Genomic DNA, 20,512 nt, shown 5'->3' with positions numbered 1-20,512 from the left:
CACTAGACAATGCTTCTTTTTTTTCCTTCATCCATTTTTTTTCACATCAAACAGAGAAATTTATGAGAGGAAAAAATCACAGGAAAGTTTAGGTGAAGTTCTAGGGCAGGGGACAGGGTTGAGACTGGGCACTGAAGCATCCAACTGAGACTCTCAGACCATCCATGTGGAGTTCTGGAGTTTCCAAGGTGAAATAAAACAAGGAAACATGGCAACCATCCCATGTTCCTGGGGCAGAGAAGGTGAGCCAATCCCAGTGGACAGGAAGAGGTTCCCCTGCCACCATTCCACACTCCTAGGGCAGAGAAGGTGAGCCAATCCCAGCAACCAGGAAGGGGCTCCACTGCCACCATTCCACTCTCCTAGGGCAGAGAAGGTGAGCCATGGGGATCCCAGAAGCAACACCCCCAACCTGTAAATGAGAAGACACATAAACAAGCCTCACAAACAGACTTCCAGATCACCTACAGCAACCCCAAAGGGAAATGAGATAGAAGACTCTGATACTCAACCACCTGGATTCCCTGAACTGGCAACAAAAGAGGATCTGGAAAAAATGAAATCAGAAATAATTTCTCAGATAACAGAAAAGATTGTGTCCATAGTGCAAGTCATGATTAATAAATCTAGAGAGGACACAGATAAAAAAATAGAGGAGCTGAGGAACATGATGGAATCCCAACATAGGAAACAAATGGAATCCATAAAACAGATGCAAACAGATTTCCAAGAGATTAAAAACTCCACTGAAAGTCTACACAGCAGAATGAACCAATGTGAGGACAGAATTTCAGATATAGAAGATAATATTGCAATTAGTGATCAGGAAAAGAAAAATTACTTCAAAATTGTAAGGGACCACAAGAAATCAATCCAGCAGCCGCTAGACAATGTGAAGAAGAATAACATAAGACTGATTGGAGTCAATGAAGAAACAGGAGAGAGTGCAAATGACATTAAAAAAAACTGTTCACAGAAGTGATGGCAGAAAATTTCCCAAGCCAGGGATAAGAACTTGACATACAGGTAAGTGAGGCATATAGGACTCCAACTAGCCTTGATCAAAAAACTCTACACATAGGCCTATAATAGTTAGGAGTCCAGAAATCCAACAGAAGAACAAAGTTCTACAAGCAGTTAGAGAAAAGAAACCAATCACATACAAAGGAAAGCCCATCAGAATCACAGCAGACTTATCACTGAAAACCCTCAAGGCAAGAAGAGCTTGGAGTGTATTTCAAGCCCTAAAGGAAAACAGCCTCCAACCCAGATTGATGTACCCTGCAAAACTATCTTTCAAAATTGATGGAGAAATAAGATACTTTCATGACAAAGAGCACCTTAGGAACTTCATGAATACCAAACCAGCACTCCAAAAACTTTTAGACAATATCCTAGGAAAAGACAATGAGGATCACAACCCCAGGAAGCCCAGCAGAATGAATCCATTGGGCGTAACAAATTAAACACAAACGGGGAGAATCCAACAAAAAGAAAAAGTTATGACAAGGCTTTTAAAACTTTTAACTTCATCAAACTAATCAGTATATAATTCAATCTTGTTATTGTTCATGATTAGTATTTCTCTGATTCTAGTGTTGCACACCTTTCCTTGTGTTGTACTGGCTATTTATCATCTTGTGTCTACTTTTTAATCAGGTTGTCTATTAATGAGCTGTAAGAGTTCTTTATATATTCTGGTCATAAGTTATATGCATTGTAAATATGGTCTGTTTAAGGACTACTTTTCATTTTAATGATGTCATTTAAAGTTCTAACATCATGTTCTTTGTCTCCTAGGAAGTTTTTACCTACCCTAAATTCATAAACATTTTCCCTTATAATTTCTTCTTAAAGTTGTACATTTTAGGCTTTCATATTTAGGTTCATAGATCCTTTCAAGTTATTTTTATGTATGGAAATAAAGGGTTGAGGTTAATTTTTTATATACAGAGACCAGGTGTTCTAGTGCCGTTTGCTGAAAACACTGTCTTTTCCTCAGCTCTTGAATTGAGTTTATATTCTATAAAATGTTAATGTTAAATAATATTTCAAAACTCACTGGACCATATATGTGTGGCTCTATTTCTAGATTCTCTGTTTTATTCCAATGATCTATGTGTCTTTCCTTACACTAAAACTGCCTTGATTACTGTAGCTTTAGAGGAAGTCTTAAAATTAGGTACTAAACATCTTCCAACAATGTTTTTTTCTTCTATTTCTTTTTACTTTTCTAGGTCCTTTGTACTCCTACATAACTTTTAAATTTCAATATCCATTTCTTCATTTACAGCAAGTATATACACACCTGAATTTTTATATATACCTTGTGTTTTCTAACCCTGCTAAATTCAAATACAAGTTCTAGGGAATCCTAGAGATTTCTTAGTATTTTCTCTGTAGATGATCATTTCATCTACATATAAAGATTTTGCTTCTACCTTGCCAATCCTATCCCAATTGTGTCATTTTATTGCCAGACTATTTTGGTTTGGGCCTATGTTTCAAAGTTTAATGGACAGATGAAGAGTAAGCATATCTGCCCTTGTTCACCACCTTAAGGAGAAAGCATTGTATCTTCTCCATTCATATAAGGAGGTGTTTTTGCTGGAAGTATGGAGTACATGTCTTTAATGTGTTGAGAAGGTTCTGTTCTACTTCTAGTCTCCTGATAGTTTTTACCATGAAGAGCTGTGGAATTTAGTCCAATACTTTTTCTCCAACTAGTGACAGGATCATATGGCTTTTTCCTTTCCTCTGTTAAAATGATGACTTTTGGGGGTGGATCTTCCAATGCTGAACCAACACTGCCATCCCTATAATAAAACCACTTTCTACATACTGCCAGATCTGACTTCTAATAGTTTGTATTGTTAAACAAATTTCTATCGATGTTCATACTTTTTTCTTCTATTAGCTTTATCCAGTTTTAGGATTAGCACAATGTTGAGTTCCTAAAATGAGGGGAGGAGTGTTCCTTCTTTTTTCTGCTTTAAATGTTTGACATAATTTATCAGTTATAATGTATAGGAGCCTGTTGTTGTCATGCAGGTAGGTTTTCAAGCTAGGAATATACTTTCTTTAATAGGTGCTATTCAAATTTTATATTTCCTCCAGAGTTACTTTCATTAATATTTCTTCCAAGGTACTTCTTAGAAGTTGTCAAATTTATTTCAAAACAGATTTTTGAAATATGGTTTGTATATCCTTTTAAATTCTGTAAAATCTGTGCTAATGTGTTCTAGGTCTTGATATTATAATTTAAAAATGTATAATTGATATTGTGTACTAGGAAGTAAAGTTCTAAAGGAGCAGGGGAAGTAGGAGGGGTAGGGGAAAGGAAAGAAGGGAAAAGAAAAAATATGAGAAAAGGAAAAAAATGGAAACAAAATCTTTGCAAATAGGGAGGGGTGGAGGGGTTGAAGGGAGGGCAGGGAAAGGGGGAAAAATAAGAACCAAGATGCTCATGTAATGGTACAAGATCCCAATGATGACTGTAATTGTATTTTATACCTAAAATGTACCAATAAACTTAATGGGGGGAAAAGAAATTTTAAAAAAAATAAATTTTTTTAAAAAATTAAAAACAAAATAAAACAAGGAAACTCAGTGTCTGAGGAGGGGACATCAAGAGAATTGGGGACAGGTGGAAAAAGGCCCTGAGCACTGGTTCATCAGTCCTCTTTTTGTGGCAAGTGCCTCTGGGCCTCACTTTTCTTCAGGTTTAGGCTGATCTGAGAGCTGGGCTGAGCCCTTGAGGCCTCAGTCAGAGGCTAGAATCACAACTGACACCTGGAAGCAGAATCCTACATGGTAGCTAGGAGATGTGTGGGTAGATCTCAGACTGCACTTCCTGACTAGAGGCGCTGGGGTTAAGATAGAAGTGTTGAACTCACATAGAAAACCTCCTCTGTTCTTCAAAGAAAAAACAAACTATTTTAAATAGTTAAATGCAGAAAGTCCTACTATTCAGGAACACAGAGTGTTGGCACAAGTGGGTCTTGGCCTCTCTTAATTTCTTGTTTCTCAGCACCACGTGGAGAGGAAGGGGCAAAGCAAGAGCAGGAAGAACTGCATTCTGAAAAGTAAGGCTGTCCTTCCACCCAGATGTGACTTGACATTGCCTGTTCCTCAGCAACCAGATCCATATCTCTGAGGATGTCAGTTGGGGAGGCCCACTAAGGAGGCTCCTAGCAAAGAACTCTGAAATGGGAACATTTCTAAGGATGAAGCTGTGACAGACTCGGTGATGGACGATATCCGGGTGGGGGGTAATGTGGGTCATAGTGGAGCAGAAGTGCCTACATTTGGAGGTGGAAGCTTCAGGTCCAAATATGCACACGTTTTTAGTTTCAGTCTAGCTGACTGCTCATTGAGATGTTATGACCTTTCTTTCCCACAAGGTGGCTCTAAGGACGCTGTGGGTTTGTGGACTTGGAAACAGTTTGTGCATGATAAAATGTTGCCACTCTATGTCTTGCCATCACTCTCAGAGGTCTGTGGCCCTGGACACTCATGGTTGGCCTCAAGGTCTCATCTCACATGTTGTCCTCCAAGTGACATTGCACTCAGCCTCCTCTAAGACCCTGAGCCCCGCCCTTCTCTGCCATAACCTGGCCTTTATTTCCAGCTTGTGGAGAGTGCTTAAAGGGAGTGGAGGAGACTAAAATCTTAGCTTTACTTCTGCAAAGGTGAGGAACTTCCACTTGCATCTCCCACTTCCTACCAGGACCTATGATATCACCCCAGGGCCCAACACTGACTGGAGGGAGGTGCGTGTTTGGGTGGACTGTGACTAAAGCACTGGAGGATAGAACAATGGGTTTGTGAAGTTGGGGTTGGAGGAAGTGGATAGGCTAAGGGAACAGTTTCCCACCTGAGACCATCATTCCCAACATCCTGGACCTGTCTTCCTGGCTGTATCTTGTACCCTCCCCCTCTCGCAGCCACCTACACAAGCCCAGTGACAAGGCCAGGTACAATCACCTCTCAGATGAAGAGGCCATGGGCCCCACTAGTAGGGCCTAGGCCCACTGGAGCCAACCAGCCAGCTAGTAACTGGATACAAGATGCCTCTTCCCTGTTGCCATTTCCTTCCCTGGATTCGGGGACTGAGCACCCTCCTCTGTGTCTGGCCTCAGCCCCATGAGTAGAACCTCAGAGAACCAAGCCGACTTGAAGAAAATGCCAAGGACACTTTCTCACAGAACTCCTGGCTCAATAAATCCTATTTGGCACCACTCATCACTCAATTGTCTCAGGGTCTGACCTACTCCACTGTTTTGTGTCATTCATCTGTGGAGGGAAACTCCCAAGAACTTGTTGTTCTCCATGGGCACATGCCAAATCCCAGTAAGAATAATTTTCCCACCACTCACCAGACCCTTCATTCTCTGGTGTCCCCAGCAGCTAACAGGTAGATATGGAAGGGCTCTGGTCAAAGGGGTAAGTGAACTTGAATGCAGTAAGAAAGGGACCTTGGAACAACAGTTCCCATGCTCCTGAATGCATACCTAGAGTTTAGAGGACAACAAACAGTCAGTAGAATTATGGGCCTGTTACTCTGAGATGTTTGCTTTAGCCATTGTGTCTCCTCTGCCCTGATAAGATGGCTTAAAGTAGCTCAACAGGTGTCATGCATCAAACCATCCCATTCTGGCCCTGTCCCCTGATCAAAACTCCTATGAGATATGTTGCAAATGCTTTTCTTCTCTATCTTTGTTCTCATGTCCTTGACTTATGAATAAACAACTGGGGAAGTCTCAGCTTGGTGTTGTTTTCAGGAAGCTCTCTTATGCTGAAGAGCAGCCCTTCTGGGTCCTCTCAAAAACTGAAATAAAGTTTCATCTTTGAATAATTTTTTTTCATCTTTTATGCAGCCATTGTCACACACTGCAACAAGGAGCACCCAGCACGGGGCACAAACTGACTTCTGAGGCAAAGAAACAGTGGGGAAGCACTTCCAGGCAAAACCTGCAGCTACAAATTGGCACAGAGGACCAGCCTCCAATGCCTGAAAAGAAAGAAGGGCATCCAATTCTTCATTTTAGTCTCAGTGAGGGAGGCAGACAGCCACAGAAGAGCCTGGAGCATCTCAGCAAAGTCTCAGCCTAGGTCTTTTCAAGCCAGAGGTTATCACTGTGCAATTGCTTACTGAATAGGGGCAGTGTCTCTTTGCACATTCTTTCTCTTATCTTTTGCTCACCCTCTCATTTGTGTTACTCTCATGGGATCACCTAGGGCAGTGATGGCAAAACTTTTAGAGACCAAGTGCCCAAACCGCAACTCCAAACTCATTTATCTCAAAGAGCCAACACTGCAATTAAACCTGAATCCTGAAGATTCAGTTTAGAAAAAACAACTCATGATGTCATCACAGAGAGGGTTCTGCTTGCATGCTGTGCATGTGCCATAGGTTCACTGTCACTGACCTGCGGCTCTCCTAGCTGTTTAACTGCTAGGTGCATGGGGACAGTTCATTTGTTTCTCATTTTGATCTTTTACTTTCATTTCTCCTGCTTTGCCTATGATATGGACCAAAGTTTATCTAAACAGGTAAAATGGGAAGGGGGAGGGGAAGGGGAAAGGAATGAAGGGAAAGGAAAAATTATGAGATAGGAAAAAATGGAAACACAGTCTTTGTAAATAGGGAAGGGAGCACAGGTAATGGGGAAAAAATAAGAACCAAGATACATCATGCACAGGTACAAGCACCCAATGATGAATGTGAATGTATTGTGTACCTAAAATGCACAAATAAAAGAATTTAAGCAAAAAATAGAAATAAAATAAAGAGGCAAAGCAATTTAAGCAACATTTACACTGTTTCTTCAAGACATCTGATTTTAAAAAAGAATAAAAGAAAAGAAAAATGAGAAATAGGGGAAAAGAGAAAACAAAGAATCCAAAGGCAACAAAACTCAAACCAATAAAAATATCTAAACAGGAACAGATCTGTCAGGAACATAGAAGCTCCTATCAGTATTTTTATATGGGCTCAAAGCTGCCATGGGCATCTGAGCATGCACTCTGATGTAAATGTACTTGTCTTGTGCATGTTTGTCCACCTGTCTCTTCAATCTGTGTTAGTAACCAGTTACAATACTTGCAGCTGATTTGTTTGGGATCAACAATTTTTCCGCTTTCTTTCTTTGCCTTTTTTAAAGATTTCCACGGCAATCTGTGTATATAAATTTTCAGACAGAACCTTATATCAAGAAAATTGGTTTTATAAGTCCACTGTCTATTTTTATCTATACATAATAATTTAAAAGTTGTTATCAGGAGATAAACATAAAAATGGGAGCAGAAATCCTACAATGTGGGAAAAGACTCTTAGGAGTTAAACATAAAAACACAGTGGCGACCCGGTGAGACAAGACAAGCAGCTTGAAGCTCCTGCAGGCGTCCCTGGCAAGGCCCATGGCATGGTGAGGTCTGCTTAGCCACCATCCAATGCTCAGTTCCCCCCGCCCCCCCCAACCATGCGCTGGCTACCTTCTGGCTTTTCTGCTACCTGGTCCCACACTACAGAGGCACAGGAGATTATAAAGACCCTCGTCCTGAGCGCCACAAGATAGAGCAGAAGTTAGTAACAGAAAGAGGGCTTCTCAGCCTCCTCGAAGAAAACTGAAGCTCAGCAGAAAAGTAAAGAGAACCTCTACAATAAAGACACATCAGCCCACTGTACTTGGTCTGCTGCTGGCTTGCTGAGACTCATTGACTTGTATATGCACAGGGATTCCTGCATTGCCTACTGTGACAGCAGAGACATACCCTGAAGGAGGCCCATAATTTCTATTGCTATTTGCAAAAAAGAAAAAAAATTTTTTTTTCTTATTTTTAATTCTTAATTTTTACTTTTTTTCTACTCTTCAAAGTTTTACTTTTCTTTCTTTCTTTTATCTTTTCTTTCTCTCTCTCTCTCACTCATTCTCTCACTGTCCCACATTGCTCCTCATCTCCCCATTTGTTCCTTTCTGTGCTGAATTCGGATTTATCCCTTACTGTTCTTTTCTTTTCTTTTTCCTTCTCTTGATTATCATTAGGTTTAAAGGAAAGTAAATTTGGTATCTAGCCTGCCTGTTGCTGTTAGGTGACTCTATTCACATCTTTGTTCTTTCATTCTGCCATTTTCTCTTGCCTTTAACAACTTCTTAGAGTTTGTGTGATCTTTCTGGGTCTTCTGGCCTCACCGCTACTCTTACCTGTTCTTTCTACCTGTCCCTCCCTCCCCAACTCCTTTTAACTCCCCACCCTGAAGGAGAAAGATGCTATATTGAAGAGCTTATTCATTATAAACTGACCTTGGGTTGGTCCTCAGTTTTAATTTAACTCACATAATTAAAAAGTGATAGATTAATAACTACCACAAATTGTCATGTTCTAAGCTGTGCTTGATGCTATGGTATTGCTGACCATGTCATTTGGACTAACATGTTGTGATTGATCTAATTAGTTCTCCTTCCTGGTATAAGAAAAATATAATAGCTTCAGAGTCATTAGAGTCTCAAAACCCAAACACAAGCTATATCTCAAAGACACCTCTGAAAAGCAATCATTCCACAAGGGTTTTAAACACAAGCAACAAAGATACCTACATTAAGCAATCTTGAAATATTAACACAGGAATTAAATCAACGACAGTACCAAAAACAAAAATGAGAAGACACTTAAGTAAGGCACAAATGCAGCCTTCCATGCCAGAAAAAGGAAATTCTGGGGAAATGAGGTGGAAAAGTCTGATAAGCAACCACTTGGACACCCTGAACTGATAGCACAGGAAGTAACAAAGCAGATGAATGAGGCTCTAGAAAATTTCAAAACAGAAATAATCTCCCAGATAAATACAGACATGGTGAGCGGAGTGAAAGACATGATTAGAAGCTCTAGAACAGAAACAGATAAGAAAATCGATGAGATCAGAAGCATGCTGGAAGCCATGAATCCCCAGCATAAGAAAGAAATGGAAAACATGATCTCCCAACATAAGAAAGAAATGGAACCCATTAAACAGATTCAAACAGATATTCAGGAGATTAAAAACTCCATTGAAAGCATGCAGAGCAGACTAAGAGAATCTGAAGACAGAATATCAGATATAGAAGACAGGATTGTGGTGAAGGGCCATGAAAACAGAGATTTCTTAAAGATAGTAAGGGACCATGAGAAATCAATCCAACAGCTGCTAGATGATGCAAAGAAGAATAACATAAGACTCATAGGAGTACACAAAAAAAGAGGAGAAAGTGCAACGGACATTAAAAAAACAGTACACAGAAGTAATAGTAGATAACTTCCCAGATGCAGGTAGAGAATTGGATGTACAGATAAGTGAGGCATATAGAACTCCATCCAGTCATGACCAAAAAAATCTACACCTAGGCATATAATAGTCAGGATTCCAGAAATCCAATAGAACAAAATTCTACAGGCACTTAGAGAAAAGAAACAAATCACCTACAAAGGAAAGCCCATCAGAATCATGGCAGATTTCTCAACACAAACCCTCAAATGAAGGAGAGCCTGGAGTGAAGTATTTCAAGCACTAAAAGAAAACAACTTCCAACCTAGACTGTTGTATCTGGCAAAATTATCTTTCAAAATCGATGGGGGAAATTAGATAATTCCATGACAAAGAACACCAGAGAAATTTTGTGAACACCAAACCAGCACTCCAAACAATTTTAAGCAATATCCTAGAAAAAGACAATGAAGGTCACAACTCCTTGAGGCCCAGCAGAGACAAGGCACCACACAAGGTAAGACACTAAAACGAAAGGGGGAAAATAAGAAATAAAAGAGCCAACAAGGGTAAAACATCATGACAAGGATGAGTTAATATCTGTCAGTTATAACTATCAATGTTAATGCCCTCAATTCACCAATCAAAAGAAATAGACTGGCAGAATGCATTAAGGAGCAAAACCCAGCAATATGCTGTATACAAGAAACAGACCCAACTCAAAAGGAAATCCATAGACTGAAAGTAAAAGGATGGAAAAAAGTTCTCCATGTGACAGAAACCCAGAAAAAAGCAGGTGTAGCAATTTTATTTGCAGACAAAGTAGATTTCAAACCAAAACTAATTAAGAGTGACAAAGATGGTTACTACATCCTTGTGAAAGGAACAATCCAAGAGGAAGAGATGACAATCCTAAATATATATGCACCAAATACGAATGCCTCCAACTATACAAAACAAATATTAATGGACATGAAAAACCAAATAAGCACTAATACATTGTAGTGGGGGACCTCAACACCCCTCTATCACAAATAGACAGGTCAACTAGAAACAAAATTAACAATGAAATTCTAGAACTAAACGAAGCTATTGAACAAATGGACTTAATAGATGTTTACAGAGTGTTCCACCCCACAAAATCAGAATACACATTCTTTTCAGTTGCACACTGGTCATTCTCCAATATAGATCACATGCTAGCTCATAGGACATATCTAAGTAAATGTAAAAGAATCGAAGTTATCCCCTGTATAAGACCATAGCACAATACAATTGGAGATCAATAACATAAGAAACCGCAAAACACCCACAAACACATGGAAATTGAACAACACCCTACTGAACAACCAATGAGTGACAGAGGAAATTAAAGAAGAAATTAGACAGTTTCTACAAGTAAATGATAATGCCAGTACAACATACAGGAATCTGTGGGACACAATGAAAGCAGTTCTACCGGGGAAATTCATAGCAGTGAATGCCCATATTAGGACAACAGAGAGAACTCAGTTAAATAACTTAATGTAGAACCTCAAGCTCCTAGAAAAAGAAGAGCATAACAAACCCAAAGCTCATACAAGAAAGGAAATTATAAAGATCTGAGCAGAAATCAATGCAATGGAGACTACGAGAAAAATATAAAATAATCAATGAATCAAAGAGTTGGTTCTTTTAAAGAATAAATAAAATCAATAAACCTTTGGCCAACCTCATCAAAAAAAGGAAAGAAAAGGCTCAAATCCATGCAATTAAGAATGAAAAAGGTGAAGCCACAACAAATCCAGCAGAAATCCAGAGAATCATCAACACCTACTTTGAGAACCTATACTCCAATAAAATGGAAAACACAGAAGAAATGGACAGATTCCTAGATACATATGAATTGCTAAAATTAAATGAAGAAGATATAGAAATTCTAAGCACCCCAATAACAATGAATGAAGTTGAAAATGTAGTAAAAAAACTTACCAACAAAGAAAAGCCCAAGTCCTGATGGCTTCACTGCTGAATTCTACAAGACATTTAAAGAAGAACTATTGCCATTACTCTTTAAACTCATCAAGGAAATTGAAAGGGAAGCAAGGCTTCCAAATTCATTCCTGGAAGCAAGTGTCACTTTGATTCCAAAACCAGGGAAAGACTCAAACCAAAAAGACAACTACAGGTCAATCTCAAAAATGAACATAGAAGCAAAAAACCCAACAAGATACTGGCAAACAGAATAGAGAGTGTCATCAAGAAGATCATACACCCTGACCAAGTTGGATTTATCCCAGGGATGCAAGGATGGTTCAACATCCGTAAATCAATAAATGTAATACAATACAATAACAGAGTCAAGGACAAAAACCACATGATCATCTCAATAGATGCAGGAAAAGCATTTGACAAAATCCAACACCCATTCATGATAAAAATGCTACAGAAAATTGGAATAGGAGGTCTTTATCTCAACCTGATTAAGGCTATGTGTGAAAAACCAACAGCCAACATCATACTAAATGGTCAAAAAATGAAAACTTTCACACTAAAATCAGGAACAAGACAAGGATGCCTACTATCACCACTCCTGTTCAATATTGTCCTGGAAACATTAGCCGTAGCAATTAGAAAAGAGAAGAAATAAAAGGAATAAAGATAGGAAAGGAAGAAGTGAAACTGTCATTACTTGCTGATGATATGACACTTTACACAGAAGACCCAAAATAACTCAGTCAAAAGTCTTCTAGACATAATTGACAGGTTCAGTAGAGTAGCTGGATACAAGGTCAACACTCAAAAAACAATAGCTTTCTTATACACAAATAGCAGACCCATTGAGAGAGAAATTTGGGAAATAATTCCTTTTACAATAGCATCCAAACAAATGAAATATCTAGGAGTCAACTTAACAAAGGAAGCAAAAGACCTGTACACTGAAAACTACAGCACTCTGAAGAAGGAGATTGAAGAGGATATAAGAAAATGGAAAGATATCCCTTGTTCCTGGGTAGGAAGAACCAATATAGTGAAAATGGCCATACTTCCAAAACTACTATATAGATCCAATGCAATGCCAATAGAAATTCCAACAATATACTTCACAGAACTAGAGAAGACAATCCAAAATTTCTGGAACCAGAAGAGACCCAGAATAGCAAAAGTAATTCTAAGCAACAGAGACATGGCAGGAGGTATCACAATCCCCAACCTGAAACTATACTACAAAGCTACTGTGATAAAAACAGCACGGTACTGGCAAGACCCAAAAATCAGTGGAATACATTAAAAGATGCAGAAACAACTCCAGACATACTCAGTCACCTCATCTTTGACAAAGGAGCCAACCACCCTCATTGGAGGAAAGATAGCCTATTTAATAAATGGTGTTGGACAAACTGGATTTCAACCTGTCAGAGATTAAAACTAGACCCATCCCTATCACCACGCACTAAACTAAGATCAAAGTGGATTAAAGATTTAAATATTAAGTAAGAAACACTAAACTTGCTGGAAGATAAGTTAGGTAGAACTCTTGATGACATTGGCATAGGAAAAGACTTTATGAACAAATCTTCAGTAGCATGGGAGCTAGCAGAAAGAATCAACAACTGGGATCTCATCATATTAAAAAGCTTCTGTGGTGCAAGAGAAACTACCAACAGAGCTAAGAGAAAACCTACAATGTGGGAAGAAATATTTAGCAGCTGTAGCTCAGATAAAGGTCTACTATCAAGAATATATAAAGAAGTGAAAAAAATTAGACTTCCCAAATTCAAAGACCCAATTCAAAAATGGGCATCTGAAATGAACAGACATTTCTCAGACAAAGAAGTAAAAACAGCAAACAAATATATGAAAAAATGTTCAACGTCACTGGTCATCCGAGAGATGCAGATGAAAACAACACTGAGATTCCTCTTCACCCCACAAAGAATGGCTGCTATCAAGAAATCAACCAATAACAAATGCTGGTGGGGGTGTGGAGAGAAAGGAACCCTTCTCCATTGTTGGTGGGAATGGATTGGTGCAACCACTGTGGAAATCAGTATGGAGTTACCTCAAAGAACTAGGACTACAGGTCCCATTTGACCCAGCTATTCCCCTACTGGGTATCTTCCCCAAAGAATTAAAAGAATCATACCACAGAGATATATGTGCACCTATGTTTATAGCGGCACAGTTTGTAATAGCTAAAGCTTGGAAACAGCCCAATGCCCATCGACTGGAAACTGGATAAAGAAGATGTGGTTTTTATATAAAATGGAGTACTACTCAGCCATAAAGAACGAGAAACTAGAGACATTTATAGCTAAATGGATGCATACTGAGGCCATACTCTTAAGTGAAATAAGTAGGACATACATGTGTAAATACTGAATAGTTTCTCTAGTGTGAGAAATTGAAAGTGTAAATAAGGATGAAAATGATTAAAACGAATAATTGATAATTTGAAATAAGAAAAGGTCCAAGGGTTTGTGGATGGTGGAAGAGAAAGGGGAAAGGAAAGAAGGGAAGCAAAAAAATTATGAGAAAAAAATGGAATCAAACTCTGTGTAAATAGGGAAGGGTGGAGGGGGTGAAGGGCGCACAGGTAATGGGAGAAAAAATAAAAACTAAGATACATCATGTTCTGGTACAAACACCCAATGATAAATGTAAATGTATTTTATACCTAAAATGTACCAATAAATATATATATTAAAAAAAGAAAGTTTCTCAATTTCAGCATGCTTGTCGGATGGACTGGCACAGCTCCTACACTCCTCCTAGTGTAAATTGCAGCCTTGCTTTTGCTGCCTCTGGAGTCCAATTTGGATCTAAGCAAGTAAATTCATTTCTTTTACAGTCAAAGGCTCACCCAGGAAATTCTTCTCCTGTGTAGGAGTGGATCATCTCATCTCCACACCAACATCCCAGGGTAGGTGGGGCTGGGACACATGGTGGATGCAGGCTGCAGCCATTGGAAGTCTTGTCCTTCACACATTAGGGCCTGGGTAAGAAGACCCCAAGATGGCCTCTGAAACCCTCTGGCCCTCTGTAGGGCTGAGGCCTCCTCCTGCATGGCTGCCACAGGGCTATCTCCTCACTAGACATAACAGCACTCCCACAGCAAGTGTCCCAGTAAATGACAAGGAAGCCACTCTGGAGATCATCATCCAGCTTCAGGACCGCCACATTATACTGATCAAAATGATTAAGTTACCACTTATATCCATGCAGATGGGACAGAAAGCATGCATCCAGCCAGAGCAGTGGCAACAGATTTGTCACCATTGTGTTTAGAATTATCACCTCCTTCTCCCTGTTCAGCTGTTTCTTCAACTTGTTCTGAGCTTCAGCCTCTCACTCCTAACTTCAGTAGCTCACCCCATTGTTGTTAGACATTTGCAGCCCTCAAGGAGTCCTGTAGGACCCTGCATTCCCCCTTTATTGCCCACTGATTCCTTCTCCCAAATCAAGGGCATGTCCCATCTACTGTCCATCCAGTCCACGGCCTTGTATTGATCCAGAAGCCAGCACACACTGGGAAACACCACCTGCAGCTTAAGAGTGGGTGGTGGTGGCCCAACTGATGGGCAACCTGCAATGCAACAGAACACTGAGGCAGAGAAGCAAGGCCGGAGGAGTGACATGGAGGTTCCCCCCACCTTCTGGGGTGGGAGGGATGTGGATGAGGTGCTGAAGGTTACACGTTAGCCCTGGGGAGAGGCAGGGCCTCAGGCAGCAAAGAGAGCCCTTCTCCCAGGGGAAGAGTGGGCTGGCGAAGGTGCCACATGGGAGACACGAACCACAGGCACCATGGTGCTCAGGCAGGGAAGGCAGCAGCCCAGAGAGGTGGAGCCAATAACATACAGATGCCCCAAGGAGGATGAAAGACTGAGACACAGCCTGTGTGCACGAGTGGTCAGCAGTCTCATCCCAAAGGCCCAAACTGGAGTCCTGGCAGGAAGCATACAGGCCAGGCGTATGAGTGATGCACATAAACTACAGCTGGAGCACTCTGTGGGGAACCTTCCTACAAATGCCTCAAGTTTTTGACACTTTTTTAAAATTTTTGCAATATTTGCATTTACCAAATGAGATATCTTGGTGCTGACACTCACAGCAGAACATAAAATCCATCAGTGTTTCATATATAACTTAGGCACTCAGCCTGAAGGTAATTTTCAATGATATCTTAAGTAATTTTGTGCATAAAACTGAGTGGCATAGTATAGTATTTTCCACTAGTGGCATTATGTTGGCACTCAAAAAAGTTTGAGATTGGGGCCAGGGATTTAGCTCAGTAGTGTCACACCTGCCTCGCAAGTGCAACGTCCTGAGTTCAATCCCCTGTACCAAAAATAAACTAACTAAATAAAGTTTTTTGTGAGACCAGAGTACTGTTTTTAAAAAGTCCCAGATTTTGGAGAAGTTCAGATTTTGGATTAGGGATCCTAAATATTTAGTAAGTGAAAAAGAGAAAACAGAAAGCTCTAGGTGAGCCAAGCCGAATGTCAAAGACAGATGCCAAGTGACACACCGATGCTGCAAATCATAACTGTACAGCGTCAAACCAGCTATGATGAACTCTGCTGTAACCAGTTTGCAAGTTTTCTAGAACACTCATTCTTCAAGGGTACCAGTCACACTAAAAGCCCACAAAGTACCAGATCAATCCTGAAACTGTGACAAAAATCTGTCATCCACAAAACAAATATCAAGACATTTTGTATAACAGCTCATATATTTGAATATTCTTTAAAGACAAGTAACTGCATGTAAAGCTCTCTTTACCTCAGCAATGACAGCAAGCTGTGACTTTCTAGGAGGACATTGAAGGTCTGAATCTGATTCCATCACACTGGACCCTTCATAGGAGCCACACACCCAAGACACACATGAAGGGTACTAGGCAAAGAGCAGTTACTGAAAGACAATTTCCCTTTTGCGCTGATGATTTTGAAAGTCATTTGTCATCATCTTGAAATCTTCACTAGCTGTCAAGGAAAGGCAAGTGTAATATTGAAAAAGCAAGAGGTTATATTTGTGAACGTGTGAGGAAAGGAAGGACAGAATTAAGCACATCACACTCACCTGTCTGCAAAGATATTCAGGTCATAGTAAAGGTGTTTCCACTGATTATATTCCCCATTGTGCAGTTCAATCATTTCTGTATTCTATTCTTCACCCACACGTCTCACCTCCATGCTTCATGATATATATATATATATTCATCTTTAATTCTACTGAAAACCCAATCCGTGCTTACTAAGTGGATTTGCAGATCCTGGTGGAAGAGAAACCATGGCCAGTGTGAAGCTGGATTTTTCCCTCATGAGAGCAGTTCTCCTTGCCAAGACATGATAGGGAATTTGTCTATATTGTACTTACCATGCAGGCCATTAAGTTTACTGCCTGGTAAGACCTGGCTTCTTTAAACTACCCTTTGATTATGAACACTCAACAGCAACCACCATTCTCTCTGATGTCTCTGTGAACATTTCCAGCTATGCAACTTAGCTGCCTATATGTTGCCTTCCATGGGGCCACTGTACATCTAAACAGTGATCAGGTTTTGAAGCTGCTGGTGCTTTTCTCAAGCAAAGGATGTTCAGGAAGAGTGAAGAGTTCATATTTCAAAAATTCAGTAAAAGAAGTGTTGGACTTGACCAATTCTTCTAAAAAGGTTTCTTACTCTTTCCCAACAAATTATTGTCATCATGATGTAAGAAAAAAAACCCAAACTAGTTGCCCAATTATTTTCTCAAGGGCTGTGGAAGGCTTCAGAAAAAGAGACCAAGTAGAGGTACTTGATTGAGCCACCAAATGAAAAAATAAACAGCCTATGAATTGAAACAGTGTATGAAATAATTTAGGATTTAAGAACTGTGAGAGGTTCCTTTTGGTAGGTCAGAATTTATAATAGCAAAGAGCAAACAAGGAAACCCAACAGGCCTAGGTTTGTACCAATGGCCTGAGGAAACCCAGATGAAAACCTCACTAGAGAGTGTGTCTAATACCAAGCAGGGGCAGAGAGACTTGGGAGGCCACCCACACCTTCTTGTTGGCTAATGTACATAATGAGGTCAGATATGTCTTTGTCTGTCCTTCTTGAATTGAACCCTTAAATGCCTTCACAGGAGCTGCAGGACTGTGCACTTGAGTACAAGAGGAGCCCCACACCCCATTCAGACTTAGGGTGGGGATGCTAGGCTGGGAACATGCATGCAGCATCTCCTCACACACTGGGCTGTGGAAGGATGCAAGCAGAGGCTCAGGAATGACAAACATCACCACAGCATGTGCAGAAGTCCGGCCACCTGGCCCTGGAGACCTGGCCCCAACCGAGGACCGGCAGACACATCCAACCCTGAAGACCCCATCTCTGCTTGGCCTGCCAGGGACTCACCTGAGACACAGATGGCCCCACAGGCCCCATCTGCTGTGGCCAGGTCTCAGGACACTGGGGGTCTTGGCCCCCAGATGCCACCCACATGGACAGCCATACCCCCACTGCTCACCTTCCATGTGATTGGCTGCACCAGCTGCTAGATGGGGCCTTCTGGCTTTGATTCTCCTCAGTTCCCAGCATGTGGCAAGCTAGGCCCCCCAAATTGTAAGACCTCCAGGCACACACACAGAGGTAGCGCTTTGATCTCATATGAGCACAGATACAAACGTCACAGGTAAATTGTATTCTACATGTTCTGACAGGTTATCCAGGGGCAGAATGCAAACAAACAAAAAAGCCCAAATCACTAAATGCATCAGTGAGGCTATTTCAAATTTGAAAAGCTACCTTCTGATAAACTCACAAGAGATACTATATTTCTTGCTGTTTCTTAAAGGGTTAGGGTTAGGGTCAGAGTAACAGCAAGTGGGTGACTGTGCAGAGGTGTGAAATTGTGTTTCCTCATGGAGCAAATCAGTACACAGAGGGCATATTCATTGCCAATTGAGACATAGTTCTTTGCTTGAATACCAATTTTTATCTCAGGTTTTAAAATATAACATAGCTTACTAAAGCAAAACTTTAAAGAAAAGGAAAAACAAGTCTCCCCAACCCTAAGCAGTTCCCCCTCAGACTTCACCCCACCCTATGGCTGTTGTTAACTTTGTTCCTGTAAGATTTTATGACCTCTTGCTTCCATAAGATCTATTTTTTCCCATCAAGATATGCTAAGCTGCGAGATTGTCACTACTTGATTAATTGCCTTTGTCCTGCTTTTAGAAACCCGCATGCCCACCCACCAGTGTTGCACAACTAAAGAGACCAACCCTTTCAGTCCACATGTATAAAACTAGAGCCTCTTCTTTGTTTGGGGCTCAGCCTTTGGATACAAATCTGCTGGGCTGGTGTGCACCCAACTAAATCCTCCTGTTAAACCTGTTGGTCTCTTTGATCTCTTAAATTCTGCAACATTCTCACTTCCTGCTGTTGTGGCAAAGGGAGTCAAAATGATCTTTCAGAGACAGGAGAGTTGGGTAAGATAAAAAAGAAGTTTATTGCCAGGCAATGCACAGCCTCAGGAAATGAGTCCTTCTAGGCTGACCATGAGTTAAGACAGTTTCTCCTTTTTATATCTTTTACAGGGTAGCTTAAGTTATGGTTCTACAGAATGTAGCAAGGATGTGGCAAAGCAGCATTAGGCAATTTTCCATGGTTTCAAGGTTGGGGACTTACATAAACAAATCTCATGGATGGATTCTAATCTTTCTGGGAACAGGCTGCCCCACAAGAGGGGCAAGGCCCACCCACAGTTTTCAAACAGGGACAAGTTTCAAACAGGGTTTTTAGCACAGAATTAATTAACAAATATTTTAGCGTAATTACCCATTCCACGTCATGTTTGGCAGCTCTTTCTGACTCACTGCAAGGAGCCCTTCCATTTTTGTGAAAGATGCAATTGCAACTCTCTCCTTCCTGAGCCCCACCATTTTTTATTGATCTTAATATCAAAGGAATACATGTTAATATTTTAACCATAACAGTGTAGAATATATTGCTAAATGGTATAAATATAAAATGTGAGGTAGTACACAATGTACTACATTTCATGAAGAAACAGAGAAAAAGAAGGTATATATATTCGAAAGGCACAGACACAATGCCACTGAAGCAGCTTCACTGAAGAATACTTGCAGTTGGGTTCTGGTCAGAGATGTGGGAGACAGTGGAGCTCACTCTCCTTCTAAGACTCATGGCTCAAGCAACCTGATAAGTGGGTTTGGAGGCTGAGCAGCCACACATGACTGCATGTAGGGACTTGGCTCAGAAACCAGAGCTATGGGCAGTGGGTTGTGTGGGACCAGCTGCTCATCCTCCACTGAGGCAGTTTATTGCTCTGCTCTCTGAATTGGCTTCTCAAAGGGCACCACAGACCCAGATGAGCGGCAGAGCTCAGCATCAGCCCAGCCCTGGGAGTGTGTTGAGTGAATCTTTCCAGAGTAAACTCCCCTTCCATGCTGCCTTTTTACTGGTGAGAGGAAAGCTGATTCACTTCATGCAGCTGCATTTACAAACAACTCCAGGTGGCAGCCTGGCCAGCAATATGAGAGAGGAAAGGGGCAGATGATTCCCATGCTGTTCTTCTCTGAGGGGCACATGAGTCAGGAAGGCAGAGAGAGAAGTGCAGGTTCAACAGGGAGTGGATGCCGTCTTGTCTGCACGTTCAACCGCCTCAGCACAGAGACAGTCCTTTTGTTTCTTATTGGGAATTTGTAACATTTTCTGATTGGTTGATATATGTATGTCTGTGTCTAACATGTGTGTGTCTTTCTTTTGATTTTTTTTTTGATACCGGGAACTGAACTCGGAACCTTGCACTTGCAAGGCAGGCCACGGAACCACTGAGCTAAATCCTGGCCCTTAAATTGTTTTTTGTACACAGGTCTCACTATATAGTTCAGGCTGGACTTGAACTCACCATGTAGCCCAGGCTGGCCTTGAATTCATGGCAATCATCCGGCCTCAGCCTCCTAAGTGCTGGGATTACAGATGTATGTCACCATGGCCAGCTGAATTATTTTTCTTGTTATTCATTTTTATTTTTTCTGGCCCCTTTTTCCTCCTTCTAATGTTTGCATTCTTTTATTCTCTCTTGCTCACATTGGGAAGGCTTCACTTTTTATTTTCTTCTGTTTTCTCACTTTCAACTTTTAATATATTCTTTTACTTTCTTCTCCCTGTTTTCTTCTCTTTTTAATTACCTGTACTTTTGTCAACTTTTAAAACATGCTATTGTGTGTTATTTCTGTCCCTGCCAATCCTGTTGTTAGCATTGTGGATGTTGCAGTTAT

The sequence above is a fragment of the Heterocephalus glaber genome, unplaced genomic scaffold (assembly GCF_053883595.1).
Source record: "Heterocephalus glaber isolate CG9 unplaced genomic scaffold, H.glaber_assembly_v1.0 deba00001648, whole genome shotgun sequence".
Taxonomy (NCBI): Eukaryota; Metazoa; Chordata; class Mammalia; order Rodentia; family Bathyergidae; genus Heterocephalus; species Heterocephalus glaber.
The sequence above is the reverse complement of the archived record's forward strand: the minus strand, read 5'-3'. Positions refer to the sequence as shown.